Here is a 19,254-nt window from a genome sequence, read left to right as displayed (position 1 = left end):
GCGCCTGGGGGTGGGGGTGGGTGTGCCAGAACTGGAATCTCAAGAAGGACCCAGGCCAGCATTAGCGCGAGGACACTGCGGTGAGGCGCCGCCCAGCCAGCGTCCCCAGCCTGGCGCCCCCAGCATGGCCCCCGAGGCAGTGACCGAGGGGGCAACTCGGCCCCTCCCCGGGATCACCTGCGCGGGGCGGGGCGGGGCGGAGCCGGGGGCGGGATCCCGGGCGGCCGGAGCCGGGGCGGCTGTGGTGGCGCCGGCGGGTGGCGGAGCGGGCGGCGGCCGGCGCGCAGGGCTCCCCCGAGCAGGTAGGAGGCGCGGGACGCCGGGGACGCCGGGTCTGCGGGGGGCACGGGCGGCCCGGCTCAGGCGCAGCCGCTCGCTGTCCACCTGCCGCGCTCCGCGGAGGGGTGACGGGAGAGGGAGGGTGAGGGGTTCCCAGTCCCACCCCCACCTTCGTTGGAAGAGGTGCCTGGGGTCTGCGCGCGAGGGCGGTGGGCGGTGGTCGGGGTGGAGGGAGGGATATCGATCACCCTTTGCGGGTTTTGGAAGTGGGGATGGGGCATGCGTACAAGTGCCCGGAGTGCCGAGCAAGCTCGACCCTCGCGGAGAAGTGCCCCGAGCGCCAGCCTGCGTTTGGGGGGTTGATATTCCGGGCATCCCGCAGGCAGGTCGTTTCCTTGTCCCACCGCCCTCACCAAGCCTCCGGCTGAGGGTCCGAGACTCCCCGGAAGAAAAGGGAGCGGACTCGGCCAGCCAGGAGGTAAAGGGATTTTGAACCGCTCAGGACCTGTGTTGGCTTCATCTGTGAAATGGGCGTCTGGATGGGTGAGCCCTGTGCGGAGGCCCCTCCAGGAGGAAGATCTGCGATGAAAACCCACAGCAGGGGGAGGAAACCAGTGTTCTAGCTCAGATCAGCAAACTCAGCAGCTCCGGGGTGGCTCACTGGACTAGCTGCTCCAGAGGAAAGAGGTGGGGACACGTTCTGTGGTCTGGATATCTGGCAGGAGGAGGACATGGGTGTGTCAAATACTAGAGCAGGCTTAGAGGGACCAAGGAAGCCGTCTAGTCTGGGAGGAGGATCTGGAGGGGCGCTTGGAGGGGGTGGGATTGAGTAGGGGTGGGGAAGACAGCATAGTGCTGGTGCTTTAGAATCAGTCAACCTGGGCATTGAATCCCTGCCTTGCCCCTTAGGTGGCCAATAACTTAGTCTTGGGCAGGACCCTGCATTTCTCTACAGTTCCCTTTGCTCCGTAAGTGAAGCAATTTCTTTGACAGAGTGTCAGCTAGTCCATATAAAGTGCTTAGTACAAGGTTTGTATATTATAGGCACTCAGTAAATATAAGCTGTTAATTTCCACTAGACTGTAGCTTCTTTTTTTTATATATAAATTTATTTATTTATTCATTTATTTAATTTTTGGCTGTACTGGGTCTTCGTTGCTGCACGCAGGTTTTCTCTAGTTGCTGAGAGTGGGGGCTACTCTTTGTTGCCGTGGCTTCTCTGTTGCGGAGCACGGGCTCTAGGCGTGGGCTTCAGTAGTTGTGGCACGTGGGCTCAGTAGTTGTGGCTCGTGGGCTCTAGAGCGCAGGCTCAGTAGCTGTGGTGCGTGGGCTTAGTTGCTCCGCGGCATGGTGGGATCTTCCCGGACCAGGGCTCGAACCCGTGTCTCCTGCATTGGCAGGCGGATTCTTAACCACTGCACCACCAGGGAAGCCCTAGGCTGTAGCTTCTTGGGGGCAGGGGCCATGTCTATTTGGTTCACCATTATATGGTGCCTGGCATATAGTAGGTCTCACTACATATTGGTTGAATGAGTGAACAATGAATGAGTATGTAGTACAACAGTTGGCATGTGGTAAGTAGTCAATAAATAGCAGTGAATTTAGAGATGATCAGATCCTAATAGATGGGATGATGTAGGAGCTGGTGGTTTAGGTGGATGGAGCAGTGGAACAGATTAAGATAAGCCCAGAGTAACAGATTTGGGGCACCCCCTCTTATGGGGGGCAGGGGAGTAACATGATAAGCTCATCCAGAGCACAGAGGTAGGGAGGGCACACAAAATCCTGGAATCCTGAATCCCAGCAGCCACATGGGAGTAGATGAAGGAGCTGGGACTCTAGGTAGGTCAGATATCTTTCTCACATCCTCTGAGTGTCCACCTCCAAGTTACAGGGGTAAGGGGAGGCGGGTGGGCGGGGGGCGGGGGAAGACATAGCAAAGGACTGTGGGTGCCTGATGGGAACGGAAGATGAAAAGGGAAAGGGGCTCCCATGGCCCCTTCATGGGGGTGGGACATTCCTCACCTTGTCCTGCTGTCTCCTGGCTGGTGGTGAGGTAGCTGAAGGGGGCAGTGTGGTGCCAGGTGGGCCAACTACTGTGGGTGTGCTGAGCCAGGCTCACAGTGAGTTGGGCTAGGGGAACGTGTTGGGTCTCTGGGGGAATCTGCTGCAGTGGATTCAAAGCTTATCCCCGTGGCCGGTTCCCACACCCCTTATCACCCCTGTGGACAGTGGCCACTGATGCCTCAGGCTGGGAGGGAGCTATGTCCTTGAGGTGGAGCCACTCTTAGCAAAGTTAGGGACCTTCAGCCTGTCTGACGTCCTGGCAGGCAGCCTCATTGGGTTTCCATCTCCCTGTGGTGACTAGGAGTCTGTGAGAAGCAATTGAAAAGTAAATGTTTAATGGAACATTTGATGAAGGAGGAGGTGAGAATGAAGTGGAGGTGAGAGATTTGGGGGAACACATCAAGAGGAGATGGGAGCCACTGTATCCCTCAAAAGAGCCAAGTTCGAAGCTTCTCCTTTTAGCACTTTCCATAATTGCTCATAATCATTTAATGTCTGTGTTTCCCACCGACTGTAAACTCTATGGGAACAGGGAGCAAGCCTGCCTCCTTCCTTACTGTATCCCCACCTACGACAGTGTCCCGCACGTGGTAGGCATTCGGTGAATGTCTGTGGAATGCACAAACCTGGGCTGAGGACTGGGGCTCTTGGCGTTGAGAGAGGAGAGCACCTCCTGACAGAACTGAAGTAAGCACCGCAAGTTCTTTTTCCCCTGTCCAATCCCTACCCCACAGCTTGAAGGGTGCGTCCCCCTGCCACATGTTCTGTGCCTCCACCCTCTCTCCTGCCACCATCAGCGTCTTAGGGAAGACTCCACTACTAGTAGACATTTACACCTCAGGGGGAGGCCTAGGCACTGTGCTGCCGCTCCCAGCCCTGTACCCTTGACAATCAGCCCCCCGGAGCCCCCCGGGGCTTTGAGAGGAGGAAAGCAACATCCAAGCTGATCCCCATCCCATTGCTCCTGGGACTCAGGGTCACAGAAGATAGGAGCTACAGGGGCCCTTAAAGGTAACAGAGGGCTCCCTCCATTTAAAGGTGAGAAAACTGGGGTCCGGAGAGGATGAGATGCACTCGGTCAGTGGAGAGTTAGGGGAGACCTCAAGTCTCCTAATCCAAGTGCTTTGTCACTACAGTGGGCTGTGAGAGTCTCTGGGAATTGTAAATCCTGCAACATTTCTCTTTACTTTCCAATCTTCCAATAAAATGGAATGGAAGCTTAAAAAAAAGAATGGTAAAGTGGATTTTAAGTTGCCCAATAAACCCTTTTAATTAAAAACAAAACCAAAAACCTCATATGATGAAAATAGGCCCCAAATTATGTATGTTCACTTTACTTTTTAAAAGATGTATGTTTGATATTGGAGAAAAATAATCCAAAATAGGAACCTCTCTAACCTAGGCTAAGTATTGCTGGCCAGCAGTGCCTGTGTTAAGATGCCCCCTGCACGTTGCCATGCGAGAGCCTCTGAAGGCAGCCCAGAAGCAGCGGCGTGTTTGTTTCTCCTGGACAACCTCCAAGCGCCGAGCACACCGCCCTATTGGGTTCCCCATCTCCATCCATCCGGCCTCCTGATGCGGTCATTGACATCTGGGCTTCTGGCATCCCACTCTTTGCTTTGGGATCTGGCAGGGTGGATCCCTCTTTGCCTGCTTTCAGAGGAATTCCTTATCAGGACGATAGATCCTCGGTGGGCAGGAGGGGGCAGGAAGAGGGGAAGGGGACTGGACCAAGGCAAGAGCCTGCCAGCAGGTCTCTGGATTCCTGAGCAGGGCTGGGTGTAGGTACAGTTGAGGGGGTAGGGCCAGTGGCAGCTGGGCTGGAACCTCTCATGTGGTTTGAAACTCCTGGGGGTGGTGGCTGCAGTTTGGCCTAAGGAAGGAAAAGAGGGTGTGCCAGTCTCTAAGACAGAGAGGCCTGTTCTTCAGCCAGCTTCCAGGCCTGTTGTGAGGGGCCTCCTGCCTGGGCCAGATACTCCTGAGCTGTTGGGGCCCTCAGTGGGGCTGCCAGATCCTATGGTACGTCCTGGGCAGCTTCAGGAGGTGGAGGGGGCGGTCTTAGAAGCTCCTGGCATCTCAAGGACCCGTGCAGACCCTGGACCGCCAGCACGCCTCGCTGCATCTGGGGCAGCCTCAGCCAGCTGTGAGGATGGGGCACAGAGCAGGGACATAGGCCTCTGCTTTTGAGCCGTGGGATCTTGGTCAAGCCACATCGCCTCTCTGAGCCTCAGTTTCCTAATGTATTAAAGGGGATACTATCCACAGTCCTCCCTTAATAAATATTAGTTTCCCTTCCCCTTCAGAGAAGCTTGTGTCTTGGGACCTGTCGAGCCAACTTTTAGGGCCAACAAGCCTCAGGATTTTTCAATTCCTCCAGAATTCATTCATCATTCATTCATTCATTCACTCACTCATTCTCCAAGGCTAACACCTGCCTCGGGCCTGCACTGGAAATTCAGCTCTTTTTCCTGGTGTTTGTCTGGTTTCTGGCAGACGCCGGCACACATGGCCTGGCCTTGAAGCTTCCATCTGTTCCTCCACTGGGGATGATCTCTTTCAGCCTGTCGTGCAAATTAAAAAGCAGTTGTGTAACTTGTTCCTCCGCTGCTGTCCCTAATCCCCTAACCCTCCTCCAGCTTTCCTAAGGTTTTAGCCTGCGGGTCTCAGAGGGAAATAAATGGTTAACGTCTGCTTGCTGAGAGCCTGTGTTTGCTGGTGCCCACACAGCGCTAAATGCTCCACATGCCTCAGTCCCTTTAACACCCACGGCAGCCCAGGAAGTGAGTAGTATTATTCCCTCGGTCCCTGCTAAGGTTCAGAGACCACTTGCTGGTGGTCACAGAGCTTACCAGGGACGCAATTTTGCCTTCGTGGACGCCTTCCTCCCTAAAAAATATTAACAGTTATATTAATGACAGCATTGGTGTATTAAAACATTTTCTTCAACCTAAAAGTTCCTGTTTTCTTCTGATTTTGACAGAAATGAGAACATTTTTGTGAGCCCGGGGAAAGTATTGTGAGCCCTGGCACTTTGTCTCCTGGGCCCAGGAGGGACACAGGCCCTGAGGCTAGGGAGAAACAAGGTTGAGATTCCCGCCCACACTGGAAGTTCTAACCTCCTCCCTGTACTTCCCTTTAGCAATTAAAAAAAAAAAAAAGAACAAGCAAGAAACTGTAGAAAAGAGACTAGTTATCTGAAATCTTAATGCCTATGGTGGTATTAATAGTTCTCTCTGGAAAATGTAACTTGGTTTTTTTATTCACCTCCCCACCAAACTCCCACCCTCTGCCTCGCTACTTCTTGACCAAAACTTTTCAAAGAGCCAAGACCACTCTATCCTCTTATGTGGAAATTCTAGACACCCCATCTTGGCCTTCTATCCAGTCTCAGACCTAAAGGGTGACTGGTTTGCCCAGAGGACAAAAGGGAATTCATTTATCTTATGGGAGCAGCTCCAAGTTCCTACCTAATCCCCAGAAACATTATCATTGGTCATGGTAATAATAACAACAGTAATTCATATTTTTGAGAGCTCTCAATGTGCTGGGCATTTGCTAATCACTTGGCATGAACTGTCTCATCTCCATTTTACAGATGAAGAAACTGAGACTTAGGAAGACTCAGTGAGGTGCCCAAAAGGAGGTGCCAAGATAGGGACCTTAGTAGGGAACTAAGCTGGGTCTGTTAGACCGTTGTAGTTACAGGTCCAAGCTCTCTCAGCTCGCCGCACAACAGGCCAATAAATCGGAGACGTTGAGGTGAGGCATAACGACTTTATTCAGAAAGCCGGCAGACCGAGAAGATGGCAGACAAATGTCTCCGAAAAACCAACTTATCGGGTTCGGATGCCATTTTCTTTATAGAACAGAGAGGGGAAGGAGGTGAGGAAGTAAAGTAAAAAGGCCATAAGATTTGCAGCTGTCCCCTGGAATGGCCAGCCTCGGTGAGGGGACGTGTTAATTTCTTCTTTCTTGCAGCCATCCACAGGTGGACAGGGTCGGGATGTTTCCCTGAACAAAGGCACTTTGGTTTAACATTCAGGCAGAGGGGCAGGGTTCCCCAAGGCAGGCCATTTTGTAGAGACAATATCCTTTTAATGAACAAAAGCAGCTGAAAGCAAAGGTTAAAGTAAAAGAAACAGATCCAATCTGTAGTCAGATTTAGCTCTTCCCTGTTTCATTGTCAGAGCATGACCTCCATGAGGGCAGGGTCCATTTCCCACGGTCTCCCCCGTCGCCCAGCACAACTTTCAGTGTGGAAAGACACACTTTCAGTGTGGAATGAATGAATGGTGGACTGACCTCTCCACTGTCCTGCTCTCTAGGACGCTTACCCACTTCCTGTCCCTGCTCCTTGTCTTGGGACAGTCACTATCTCCTGCCTCTGTAGTGCAGAAGTTGGCAGCTACAGCCCTGGGGGGAGTCTGGGGCAGCTCAAAGCCCTGCTGGAGTAAGGGACTGACCAAAACAGGACAAGCTTCAGGCATTCACTCCCCCATCAATGCCCGTCCAACCCCACCACCCAGCCTAGCCTGTGGGATCCCACTGGAGGATTCTACCTCCTGCCAAGGCTGCTTCTCCCTGGAACTCCAAGGTGAAGCCTGACACACACACAGGCAGAGTGCCAACGGGAAGGAGGTGGCTGAGGGAGTCTGTGTGGCTCTCTGGCCCCGGGCTCATCTTTTTTCCTCTTAATGCCTTTGGCCCTTCCCCAGGGCACATTACCAGACTGAGAGCAAATACCCCCAGGGAGACATGAATTCACCCACGAAAATAATCAGATGCCCAAGAAGTACAACTACTATACAAGAAAGACAATAAATCAAGCTGCATATGTCATCTAAAGCAGAATGATTGAAGTAGATGGACCAAGATTTTGAAGTAAAGCACGATAATTATGCCTAAAAAGATAAGGGAAGACATTTGTAAAATAACGCAAGGGCAAGAAGTCACAGGAGAGAACCAAGGCAAAAGATTAGCTATGAAAGATACACTCTTTAAAATAAAGGACACAGTAGATGGTATAAATATAAGGTTGGATACAAGTGAACTAACAACTAACTAGTAAAGAGGAAAATCAGATTGAGAACTGTCCCAGGATGCAGGAAAAGACAAAGAGAGAACAAATGAAAAAGAAAACCTAAGAGATGGAGGGTAGAAGTAGGTGTCCCTAAAGGAGAGAAAAAGAAAAATGGAGAATAGGGAAGAATTGAAATAATGGAGATTAAATGTTCCAGAATTAAAGGAAAATGAACTCAGATTGAAAGGACTCATGGAGTAGCCAACAGTAGAAATAAAGAAAAATCCACACAAAGATATCATGGTAAAATCGAGAATATGACAGACAAAGAGGAAGGACAAAGAGAAATAGCATCCCTTACAAAGGGCCAAGAATCAGATTGACATTATACATCTCAATAACAGCCCTTGATCCAGGAAGTCAAAGAGTAATGTTATTATAAGAATTGAAAGAAAAGAACCCTTTCAATCCAGAATTTTAAAGCCAGCCAAATTGTCATTCAAACATGAGGTCATACTAAAAATATTCTTAGGCAAATAAAGCCTTAGAAGGTGGAATACACAAAGACCCACATTGAAAATACTCATGAAGGAAATACCTAAATAATAAAAGAAACAAGTTCCAGGACGTGCTGCAAGAGCTATGGGAAGTCAGGGTGTTTAAGTCAGGGGTCAGTGCAAGAAACAGAAGCAGAACTCAGCATTTTCGGTAGGAAGGGATTTTATGCACCTAATTCTTTTAAAATATTGGAAAGGCTGGAGGCTTCCAAAACAATACAGAACTGGCCAGACTGGAGAGCTATGGCACCTGCCATAATCAGGAAAGTGAAGGAATCACAAGGCTGCCTGGAGCTGTTGAATTTAAGGATACACAACCATGGCCATGTGATCCAGGCATCTGGAAGCTGGTATGCTGTAACTACCCAGATTCTGGAACTCAGAGTCTGGCTACAACACTTGCTCATCTTTTTAACGGAGGACCAGCCTTGGGCCCAGACACTTTGGGAGGTAACACTGTCCAGCTAGAGTTTAATGACATTGATCCGTTTCATCTATTTTATTTTGTTACTTTCTGTTGATGGCAAGTGACATTGATTTTCCATTTTCAGAAATGATAGAACATTTCTGTTTAGAGCACACTTTTAAATGTTTTAAAGGAAAAGTGGGTCCAGGGATCTCACTGCAAAGCCATTGTGATTGGTGCAGACAATTATTATAAGTAGTCAGAGGTGGAAGAGGTGACCTAGGGAGGAGGGGACAGTTGGGTCTCATGACAGAGGAAGGTTTAGATTGGTGTAGCACTGGGAAGAGAGCACTGGACCAAAGACCAGTGTGCTGATTATTTATCCCTGTGTAACCAACTACTCCAAGACTTAGTGCCTTGATGCTGTCTGTCGCGTGGTTTCGGTCAGATCTTCACATCTGAAGGCTCAGCTGGCCTGGGCGCCCACAGTGGCTCACTCACGTGGCTGCCTAGTGACACTTGGCTGTCAGTTGGGAGCACAGCTGGGGCTGTCAGCTAGCACATCTACCTGTGGCCTCTGCACGTGCCTTGGGCTCCTCACAGCATGTCAGCTGGGTTCCAAGAAGGAGGTTTCCAGGAGCAAGCATTCTGAGAGGCAGGAAGCAGAAGCTGCCACTGAAGGGCTATACCTGGAACTTCCAGTGTCACTTCTACCGTATTCTAGTGGTCCCAGCAGTCATAGGGCCCACCTAGATTCAAAGGAGTGGAGAAATAGACTCCACCTCTTCAGCGGGGAGCAGTGGGATGGGAAATACTGTGCAGCTAGCTTCCCAGTGCTGGGAAGCATGGGTGAGTTTAGGAGACAGGAAGTCACTCATTCCCTGCCTAGGGCCGGGGAGAAAAGGAGGAGACAGGTGGTGGTGGATAAAACTGGAAAAATTTCATGGAACACCTTAGTTGATGAGACGAAGAATTAGGGCTTTATTCTGTAGCCAGCCGGAAACGATTGATGGTATTGGAATGAAGGAGAGACACCGTTCAGAAAGCCAAGGTCTCAGCAATTCTTTCTGCAACAAGTGGGTCCCCAGGGAAGAAGGCTGGTAGCTTCTGTTCCTTTACAGTAGAATATCCCAGCAGCACGATGGAGTGAAAAAACACACTGCCCCCAATCCACTAAGCATTTGTTAGACAGTTATCGTATGCCAGGTGCATGACCAGGCCAGGCATTGTGGAAGTAAGTCTACAATTCATAAACCTCTGGACTATCCTGCAAATTCCAGTATTTCTACATTCATTCTATAGCTTCTAGATCTCCTCTTGGACTCCTCATGGACCCAAAATCTTTTGCTAGGACAAGTGTCCTGGGTTTTGACTAAAAAATTATGGTGCAGGTCCAAGTCCAAGCCCCATAAGCACCCAGAAGAGGGTGTGGCTTGCCCCTGGAGTCTGCATGGAGCTGAGCGAGGGCCTCTGATGGCCATCAGCAGAGCTCAGGCAGCCAGAGTCCAGAGAGAGTTCAGTGTATGTTCAAAGCCAACCCATCCTAGGGCATCTGTGAAAGCCCATCTCTTCCACGCAGCCTCTCTGTGTGCATGAATTTACTCCCCACGGAGCTCCTAGAATAGAAGGGAAGACAGACCTGTCTACTAATTACAACACTTTCATATGATAAATGCTGTAAGCAAAGTACCTATGAGATGCTGTGACGTCTCAGAAGACATCGACCTATTTGAGATTGGCGGGGATGCTTTGGGCAGGTCTTGGAGAAGGAAAGCAGCATTTATCAGTGACCACTATGCATCAGGCACTCACTTTTCTAGAGGCTTGACATGCATTGCTAAATGACTTATACACGCAAAACCCTCACACGTTTATGCGTTAAGGCTAAGTAATTGGCACTTATTAACAATTGTTATCTCATTTGATTGTTGCAACCAGGAAAAAGACAGGAATCACCAAGCCCAGTTTACAGATGAGGAAACAGGCCCAGAGAGGTTAAGTCACAGGCCCAAGGCCACTCAGGCCGGAATTCAAGCCCATGTCTGACTCCAAACCCCACACCTCTGTCCGCGCCACCATACCACCATTTCGAGGGAAGGGGAGGACTTCCCGGGAGACGAACAAATCCTGTTGGGGGGGCGTAGGGGACCCAGTAGTCCCAAAGAGCCAGAGTTCGTAGTGTGTGGGTTCCAAGATGGGATGGGGGAGAAGGCAGGAGAGAGGGCTTTGAATGCCAGGCCAGGGTGCAGGGAGAAGGCTGGATTCTCTCCCCAGGGAAGGTCCCACCACTCCCTAGCTCACACTGTAATCTCTCCTCCCAGGTCACTCGTCGCCTGACGTCCACGTCCTTCAAGTCAGGGCTAGGCCTGGAACACGGGCTCCTGACTCCCAGCCCAGAGCTCCTCACCCAGCTTCCTCCTTGTCACGGCGTCCCTTTCAGGCTGTGGTGTTTGCTCAGAACCCGAGCCCGGGGCAGAGAGCAGAGAAATATTTACTTATGTCACCGCCAACCCTGCCTCCTGGCGGCCCCAAGGGCTACCTCACAGAGAAGTTCAGTTATATAACCCCGAGTTGACACAGCAAGAAGGAGAAGGAAATAAATTATAATTATTCTTTTTCCTCAGTCTTGGACACACTTTGGATAGCTTGACATTTGCTTCTCTGCTTCCTCGTCTTATTGACCTGTGGTCTCCAGGGACCTTAGTGGTTCTCGATCAGCTGTTGATTTTAGCCTTGATTCTGGTGAGGCTGGGGATTTGGGGAGGTCGTCCTAGAGGCCGGGGAAGGGAGAGAAATGAGATATCAAAGGGCTGCTTTATGCCAAACTCTGCTGGGGCTTTGTATGCATAACGTCATTTTACTCAAGCAGGAGCCCAACGAAAGATGTCCCGTTTATTACCTCCCTTTTGCAGAAAAGGAATGGAGGCACAGAGAGGTTAAGTAACTTCCCAAAGGACACTCAGCAGAGCCAGGTCAGAAGCTCTGAGGCTCCTAGTTTTCAAACATCTCACATGGAATCCGTGACGTAGGGATCCTGGAGAGAGCAGAGCATGCTAGCATCTCCCTGTGGAGGAAGTTCCTCCATAGCTTAATCCCAAAACATCCCTCACATCTCATCTCCTCTCTGGCCTTCCCTGGACACTCAGCTCCACCGTGCTGGGACCCTCACTGTCCCACCTCCCTCACCAATCTCACACTTTCCTTCCTGAAAGTGTTCATCCTCACCCCCGCCTCCCAGTCTTCACACCCAATGTTCTTCCCAGCTAGAATGTCACTCCTCCCTTCTCCACCTGACAAAATCCCAGCAAAATTATAATAATAATAATGCACCTTCATAGAGCAGAAGCTGTGAAGTGGAGTGGTTAAAAGAATGAACTCTGAGTGTTCTGCATGGTTCCAACTAGTTTCATCACTTTTGCTGGCTGTGTGACCTCAGGCAAGTTAGTTAACCTTTCTGGACTTCAGTTTCTTCACCTGTAAGATGGAGATAATGATACCCAGCTTACTTATAAGAAAGAGATAAAATTATGGGATGAAATGAGTTATAAAAATAAAAATGATACAAATAAAAACTTACTTGTAAAGTTTTTAGAAAAGTGCTTGGCACCTAGTAAGAGCTCATCAAATGCTTATTCTTATCATCAAGGCTTCAAATGTGGAGCAGACTCTGAAGTCAGATTCCTGGAGTTCACATCCCATCCCAGTTGGTGACCTTAGACAAGTTAGTTAACCTCTCTGGGCCTCAGTGTCCTCTATAGAAAATTTAAACTGTAATGTGCTTTCCACTTAGGGTGGATGAGACAATCAAATAGACATAAAGCACTCAGAGGGCTTGGCACTTAGAGACAGGTAAATATAATCTACTATTATATTACTGGGATTCAGACCCAGATCACTGACCCCAGAGCACAAGGGTTTAATGACCACATGGTGCCGCTCAAATTTTGCCTCTCCCGGCAGCACGCCCTCTTCCCCGGCCCCCTGCTCAGCACCCTCTCCCACTCCGAGCTCCATAGCACTCACGGCCTGTCTTGCCTCTTAATGTCATGTCTGCATTACCAGCGGCCACATGTGGTGGGAAAGCACAAGACCCATGACCTGTGCTTGGTCCTGGTTCAATGAGGCAGTTCAGTCAGCTGCTATTAACCCCCCACTGCTCATTCACTTAGCGGGGGTTGATTTCATTTGACAACTATGTGTTCATACCTGCAATGTGCCAAGCAGTATTTGAGGAACTAGGGATTCAAAGGGTGCATAAAAACTGACACATCCCCTACACTCATGGGGCTCAGAGTCTGATACGGGACACACCCATTCATCAAATGGAAGGTGCTAACTACAGCCAGTGGTGACAGAGGGACACAGGGCTGTGACAGTGCACAGCATGGGAATTTGAAGTGATGCTTGGGTTAAAGTATCAGAAGTGTCAATAAATGAGGAAAGAGTGCTCTGGCATATGCAAAGGCCCTGTGGCAGCGACGGGACAGAGTGACAGAGGGCAGAGCTCAGACAGGGAGGAGACTGGAGGGGTCTGAAGGATCCAGATCCTGTACAGGGGACTTGCTGACCATCATAAGTTCTAGTCTGAAGTAGTCTTGAGGTTTTTAAAGATTGCTGCAGCTGCTGTGGAGAAGAGTTGCAGTGGCCCAGAGCAGAGGCAGCCTTGACCTGTTAGGAAGCTATTGCAGCATCCAGGTGAGAGAAGACAGAAGCCTGGACCTGAACCGGGATGGGGGGGATGAGAGAGGTTAGTAAGAAAATGTATAAGACATGAAGGTAAATCTGAAAGGGCTTGATGATGGGGGTGGAGAACTGGTGACAGGTGGTGACTTTAGGTTTCTGGCCTCAGAGGCTATGTGAGTGGCAGTGACATTTCCTGCAATGGGGAACCCTGGAAGAGACCAGATTCTGTGAAGTGCTGGGGCATGACAAAGCCCAAGACACTGCCTGGGCCCTCAAGAGGGGGAAAGCAGACATATAATAACAATGACGATGGTGATAACAGTAGCTAATTGAGTGCAGGATTTGAACCGAGCAGTCTGGCTCCAGAGCCTCTGTTGTAACACCCTCTACTCTACAGCCATCATGCCATCATCTTTATTTTCTAAGTGCCTACTAGGTGCCAAGAACTGTGCTAGGCCCTGGGATGTCAGCTCTGAACAAGAAAGACAGTAGCCCTGCCTGGCCGAACTCCCTGCTGGCTCAAGACGTACCAGCCCACGGAGGCAAATGCCGGCACGCTGACCTACCGGCGGCCTCCCGCCCTGCTCTCACAGAGCTTAGGATCTGGGGGTTGGATGGGTCACAAACAAGACAGTTTCAGCTGGTGGTTATTCTGTGAAGAAGGTTAAAGAGGATGAGACAATTCCTGGGGTTGTAGGGAAAGGGATAATCTTAAGAGTGGTGACATTTAAACTGACATGATAGTAAAATTGCATAATCACACAGTTAATAGTTCAGAACCCCAGCAGGGAGTGGGGGTGGGAGTGAACAAACTGTATGAGGTAGATTTTTTTTTTTTTAAGTGTTAGAATTTTTTTTTTTTAAATAAATTTATTTATTTATTTATTTATTTATGGCTGTGTTGGGTCTTCGTTTCTGTGCGAGGGCTTTCTCTAGTTGCGGCAAGTGGGGGCCACTCTTCATCGCGGTGCGCGGGCCTCTCACTATCGCGGCCTCTCTTGTTGCGGAGCACAGGCTCCAGACGCGCAGACTCAGTAATTGTGGCTCACGGGCCTAGTCGCTCCGCGGCATGTGGGATCTTCCCAGACCAGGGCTCGAACCTGTGTTCCCTGCATTGGCAGGCAGATTCCAAACCACTGCGCCACCAGGGAAGCCCGATTTTTTTTTTTTTTAATTGAAACATTTGACATAAGTGCTTGAAGTGTTTGGCGGTTTGGGTTTTGAAGTATAAATAGGAGTTCACCAGGCAGACTGGGTTAGGAAGTCATTCTAGAGAGAAGCATGAATATGAGCAGAGGCAGGTAATGCTATGCGATGTGTGTTTGTAGAACACAAGTTCTTTGGTATCTCTAAAGTATAGTTCATAAGCTCCATGTGGGCTCAGGCCTATATTGTTTCCTTTTTGTCTCCAGTGTTTAGCACGTAGCTTATGATTAATGAATTTTTACTGAATGAATAAATGCATGAAGAAATGAACAAATGAATGAGCTAGTGTTGATAGGAGAGGCAGCAAAGAGAGAAGGACATAGTATAAATCGGTGTTGTTCAATATAAATGAGCCACATTTGTAATTTTCAGTGTTCTAGTAGCCACGTTAAAAGAGTAAAAAGAAACATTACATTTTGATAATATATTTTATTTAACCTTGTACATCCCAATATTATCAAACATCTAATCAATATTTAAAAACTACTGAGGTATTTCACACTCTTTCATTTTGTGCTACGTCTCTGAGTTCCCGCAGGTATGTTACACATACAACACACCTCAATTCAGACCAGCCACATTTCAAGGACTCCATAGCTACATGTGGCTACCGTATTGGCAAGCACAGGTCTAAATGCTGCTGGGCGGTAAAAAGCCTGCTGAGGGGTTTGGACTTCATTCGCCTTAGCCGGTGAGAGGCCGCTGAAGGCCTCTATGCAGAGGTCAGCACGGTCAGATTTGTTGCTAGAAAGCTCTCTGGGGTAGCTGTGCAGCCGATGGGCTTTGAGGCAGAGAGTCCCTTTCCAGCCTCTCCACTCTGGCATGGAAAGGTCACACTCAGGGCATACTCCACTCCCCCTGGCTGTGGTGTGACTGGTGTGGAGACGGGCGCCCTGTCCCCAGCTAAGAATCTCCCTCCTTTGGCGAACGGCAGAGCCCGAGGTCCCCAGCCCGCAAGCAGCCACATTCTCCTCTGCGAATCTGAGCTTCTCTTTCCCGAGGCAGTCAGTGCTCGCTGAACAGCGCGGCATCTGCTGTGGTTTGTAGCTAAACAGACGTGGCTCTGGGCAGTTCGGAGAGAAAATGAAGTGCCTATTAGCGTGTTTTGCAGTAGCCCCGCCTGGCCAAGCACCTTGCCGGCTCAAGACACGCTGGCCCGTGGAGGCAAATGCTGGCACGCTGGCTCCCGCCCTTGCCCCTGCACAGCCCACCCCCCCCCCGGGGTACCCAGGTGCCCCTGGCGCGCTCAGTCCCTGACACACCCACTCCCTTCCCCACAATGCTCTCCTGCTCACTTTCATATTTCCTTGGACCCCAGACTCACACTTGCCCTGCATGTTCTGCACGCCCTCAAAGCCTGCTTCATGTTCCCTCTGACTCTTCAAGGAGGCCGGGGTGGGTGCTGGGAGGCCCCTGGTTTGGGAAGCAGAAGACTGGGTCCCAAGCCTGCTCTGGTAGCTCTGTGACTTTGGGTGAGTTACTCGGCCTCTCTGAGCCTCAGTTTCCTTGGGTGTAAAGCGGAATGGGTGTGACGAGGGGTAAATGAGATTATGAACGTGAAGCCCCAAGCACAGTGCTAGACACAGAGGAGGTCCCAAAAGGGAGTGGTGGTGACCGTGAGTGGTAAGTGCCCATCGCCCCCCACCCCAGTTCCTTGAGAGCCAGGCCGGCTTACACACCCAGGGCCCCTGGATTCTCCCTGCCTCCACACCTGCCATGCTGCTGGGGCCTGTCATCCTCGCGTGACAGGGCTCGGACTGCATTGACACTGGAAGATTTGGCAAAACTGGAGGACCGTGGGCTCACCTCCGGGGTGGGAAGCATCAGTAGTGATCCACGGGAGATTCTTCAGAGACGGCACTGGGGGCTCCGCCCAGGACAGGTCAGCACCGAGAAGACCCTGATCCAACATCAGGCCAACTTCTCCGCCGGGCACAGCAGACACAAGGCCCACAAGACTTTCAAGGGCCCCCAAAATGTTTTAATTTCTTTTAAAATCGGCGGAGGGGGGGGAAATCCCATTTTAGGGCAGAAGAAAATGTTTCCATTTTTTTCTCACATCAGAAAAAATAAACTGTTTAGAGCCCATGAAACTTTATTACGGTGAAAGCAGCCCTGCGGCCACACTGAGGCCCTGACCAATTCTTCATTCATTCAAATGCGTTTTTTGGGCAGGGTATGTCGCATCTGTTCTTTTTTGTTCCTTATGATCTTGTCTGGCTGCACACACATCTTTTTTTCCCTGAGATGAGGAAGATGAGGCTCATGGAGGGTAAATAACTTGCCTATAACAGAGGTGACAGAGGTGGGATTTGAACCCAGGTCCACCTGAGTCCAAACTCGTTTCTTCCCTAGACCACGCTATTTGCAAGTTCATCATCTGATTTGATTTACAGCATAAGGGCAGGATAATCAGCTTTTTTTTTTTTGCCTCACTGCACGGCTTATGGGATTTTAGTTCCCTGACCAGGGATTGAACACGCACCCTCGGCAGTGAAAGCGCGGAGTCCTTACCACTGGACCGCCAGGGAATTCCCAGCCCCATTTTAAAGCTGAGGAAACTGAGGCCTGGAGGAGAAGGGAGCATCTTGCTCACGAGTCCCTTCCTCCTAGTCAGTGAGGGTGGGGAACCAGCCCCTCCTTCTGAACCCTCGCTACTGCCCCTGCCCTGTCCAAAGCCCTTCCTGTGCCCCCCACACACTGTCCCTTCCCCGTGGCCACGCCCTGTGCGGCCACCCTGCACACGTGTCTCCCCTGCCCTTCTTCCCACCTTCCTCCTTTTGTCCGGTTTCCCAGCCCTTAGAGGGGCTGCTCAGGTCTGCATAGCATCTACATCCCGCCTCCTAGCAAAGCTGGGGGCTGGCGCTGCCACCTGAGAGGGAGGGAGGAAAGAGAGAGCGAAGGTTTAGATGAAACCGTGGGTCTCCCAGACAAATGCCCCTCTGTATCTCAGGGCCTGTTGTGACTGGCTGCGGGCCAGCTCTCCCCGCGGGCAGCTTGAATGGCTGGGATTGTTCCCCCGCCTTCTGTCCTGTCTGCCGCCCAGCGCCTGCCAGGCCCCAGCTCGGGCAGGAAAGGGGAGGGCTGTTCCTTCTGGAATGGAAGGTGTAGGAGGCAGGCGAGCCTTGGGGAGGGTGAGGGGCCACGTCCTGAACCAAACTGGGAGGCGGGAGAGTCACACGACGGAAGGAGCGTGAGAGAGAGGTCACCGGTCCCCGTCGTGCACTTTGCAAGAGAGCAAACTGAAGTCCAGACAGAACAAGTGACTTGCCCAAGGTCATACAGCAAGCAAGTAACAGAGGTAAGACTCGAACCCTGGGCTCCTAACTTCCAGCCCAGGGTCCTTGCCGCCCCCTACATCAGGCCTCCCTGTCAGGGTTTTGGTGGTGACCCTGCTGAACAGGTGATGTAATGAGCTCCATAGCCCGGGACACTGAGACTCAAAGAAAGAACGTCACGTGATAAGCTTACACAGAACTAGGTTCCCTCGAATTCTGTAGTAAAGTGCAGATGCTCGAGACAGAGTTTACATCCTTAACTCATTCATTACAAAGACCTTGAGGTTAACCAAGCCCTTGGAAAAGGCGGAGGGAGAGGCAGAGAATCAAAGCGAGGCCCCTGAAAGGTCAGCGTTAGGGGTAAACTCAGATGATTGGATTTTGTAGGACGGCATTTGCCTGGGTTCTTTAAAAAAAATAATGAGTTAGCCAGGGGCACTGGGGGTCAGGGCATCTGGTTCCGAGGAGACTTGGTTTTTTCCCCTGCACTCCCACCCCCCATTTTTTTTCTTCCAGAGGTTCACAGTGGCCTGTCCATGGTGTATACAACTCAGGTACATCTCTATGTTCTTGCTTTCATAGGTGGCAACGAGAAGTAACTCAGAAACCTCAGCTGGTGTGTTTTAGAAACGTAGTGCAGTTACCAAGTGGGGTGGTTGAGGGCAAAGCTGAGGGGGAAACGCAGGGCCCGGTGGCACCTCATCGTGCTCACGGGCCAGAGTCCCTTCGGGTTGTCTTTGGTTCTTGCTCTTGTTATTACTGATCTTGTCTTGAATGAATCAGAAAGGAGTTCTGGAAAACGTACCAAATGAACTACCAATGAACCTTCCTGTCTGTGTGCCCTGGGCATCCCCACCGGCCCTCAGCTTCCCCGTTTGTAAGGAGAGGGCAGTGGACTCAGCAGTTTTCAGACGACTTCCACCAAATCCTCTGATCACAGGAGTTGCCTCCTAGGGCCATCACAGAGGGTGTGGGGACCAGTGAAAGAGAAATTGTGGGGGGAGGAGTAGAAGGGAGCAGTTTGGCTCCTTAAACCTTTTGGAGGAGCTGAATTTTCCATCATAAGTTCATCCCCCAAACTCTCCAACGGAAGAGTAGATCTCCTTTCACTCTGGACAAACACATAGAAAGTCTACCGGTTTCACTTTTTCCTGGCTGGCAGAATCCCCCTGCACCTCCCTCCTCCCCCTAGTTGGACTGGCTACCCCCAGGCTGCTGCGGGGCACCGCCCTGGGCACTCCTCGATCCCTGGGTCCCTTGAGCTTCTCATGTTCATTCGCTCCTCCACGTTAGTGGGGCACGTCCTACAGGAGCATCCCAGGAGAAGGTGCATGGGGTGGGATGGATTTTTTGTGAAGCTTCCTATGTCCCAAAATGTTGTTCTTCTACCCTTACACTCGATATTTAGTTTGGCTTCTGTCCACTTCTAGGCTGGAGATTATTTTCCCTCAGAATTTTGGAGAGTTATCTCAGAGCTTCCCTGCTGCTGCTGTCAAATCCACTGCTGTCTGGTTTCATCTGAGTGTTAATCCTTTTAATGGTATTTGACCTTTTTCTGTGTGTTATCTATAGATGTGTGTGGGATATTCTCTTTAGGCCCTGTGTTCTGAAAGGTCATGATGATGAGTCCCACTGCGGGTCTTTTTTATTCATTTTTCTGGGGACTCCGTGAGTCTTCTCATTCTGAAAATTCATGTCCTTCATTTCCAGGAAATTTCCAGATATTCTTTGATAATGTCCTCCCCTTGATTTTTTTCT

At 50.6% G+C, this 19,254-nt stretch overlaps 1 protein-coding gene across 5 annotated transcripts in view; it reads left to right on the top strand.

The window, feature by feature from the left end:
- The first annotated feature begins 213 nt into the window (after window positions 1–213).
- NCMAP (non-compact myelin associated protein) overlaps window positions 214–19,254 on the top strand; it is a 45,369-nt gene continuing 26,328 nt past the window's right edge. For 2 of the 5 annotated variants that reach the window (XM_082342579.1, XM_082342578.1), the window contains exon 1: window positions 506–966. The gene's annotated coding sequence lies outside the window, so the exon portion shown is untranslated. Of the gene's footprint in view, window positions 303–505; window positions 967–17,317; window positions 17,520–19,254 lie in introns of those variants that run through there. The other 3 variants (XM_082342575.1, XM_082342576.1, XM_082342577.1) reach the window with 3 other exon arrangements.

Source organism: Balaenoptera borealis, assembly GCF_965194805.1.
Source record: "Balaenoptera borealis genome assembly, chromosome: 1".
Lineage (NCBI taxonomy): Eukaryota > Metazoa > Chordata > Mammalia > Artiodactyla > Balaenopteridae > Balaenoptera > Balaenoptera borealis.
This window is presented reverse-complemented; position numbering and strand designations above follow the sequence as displayed.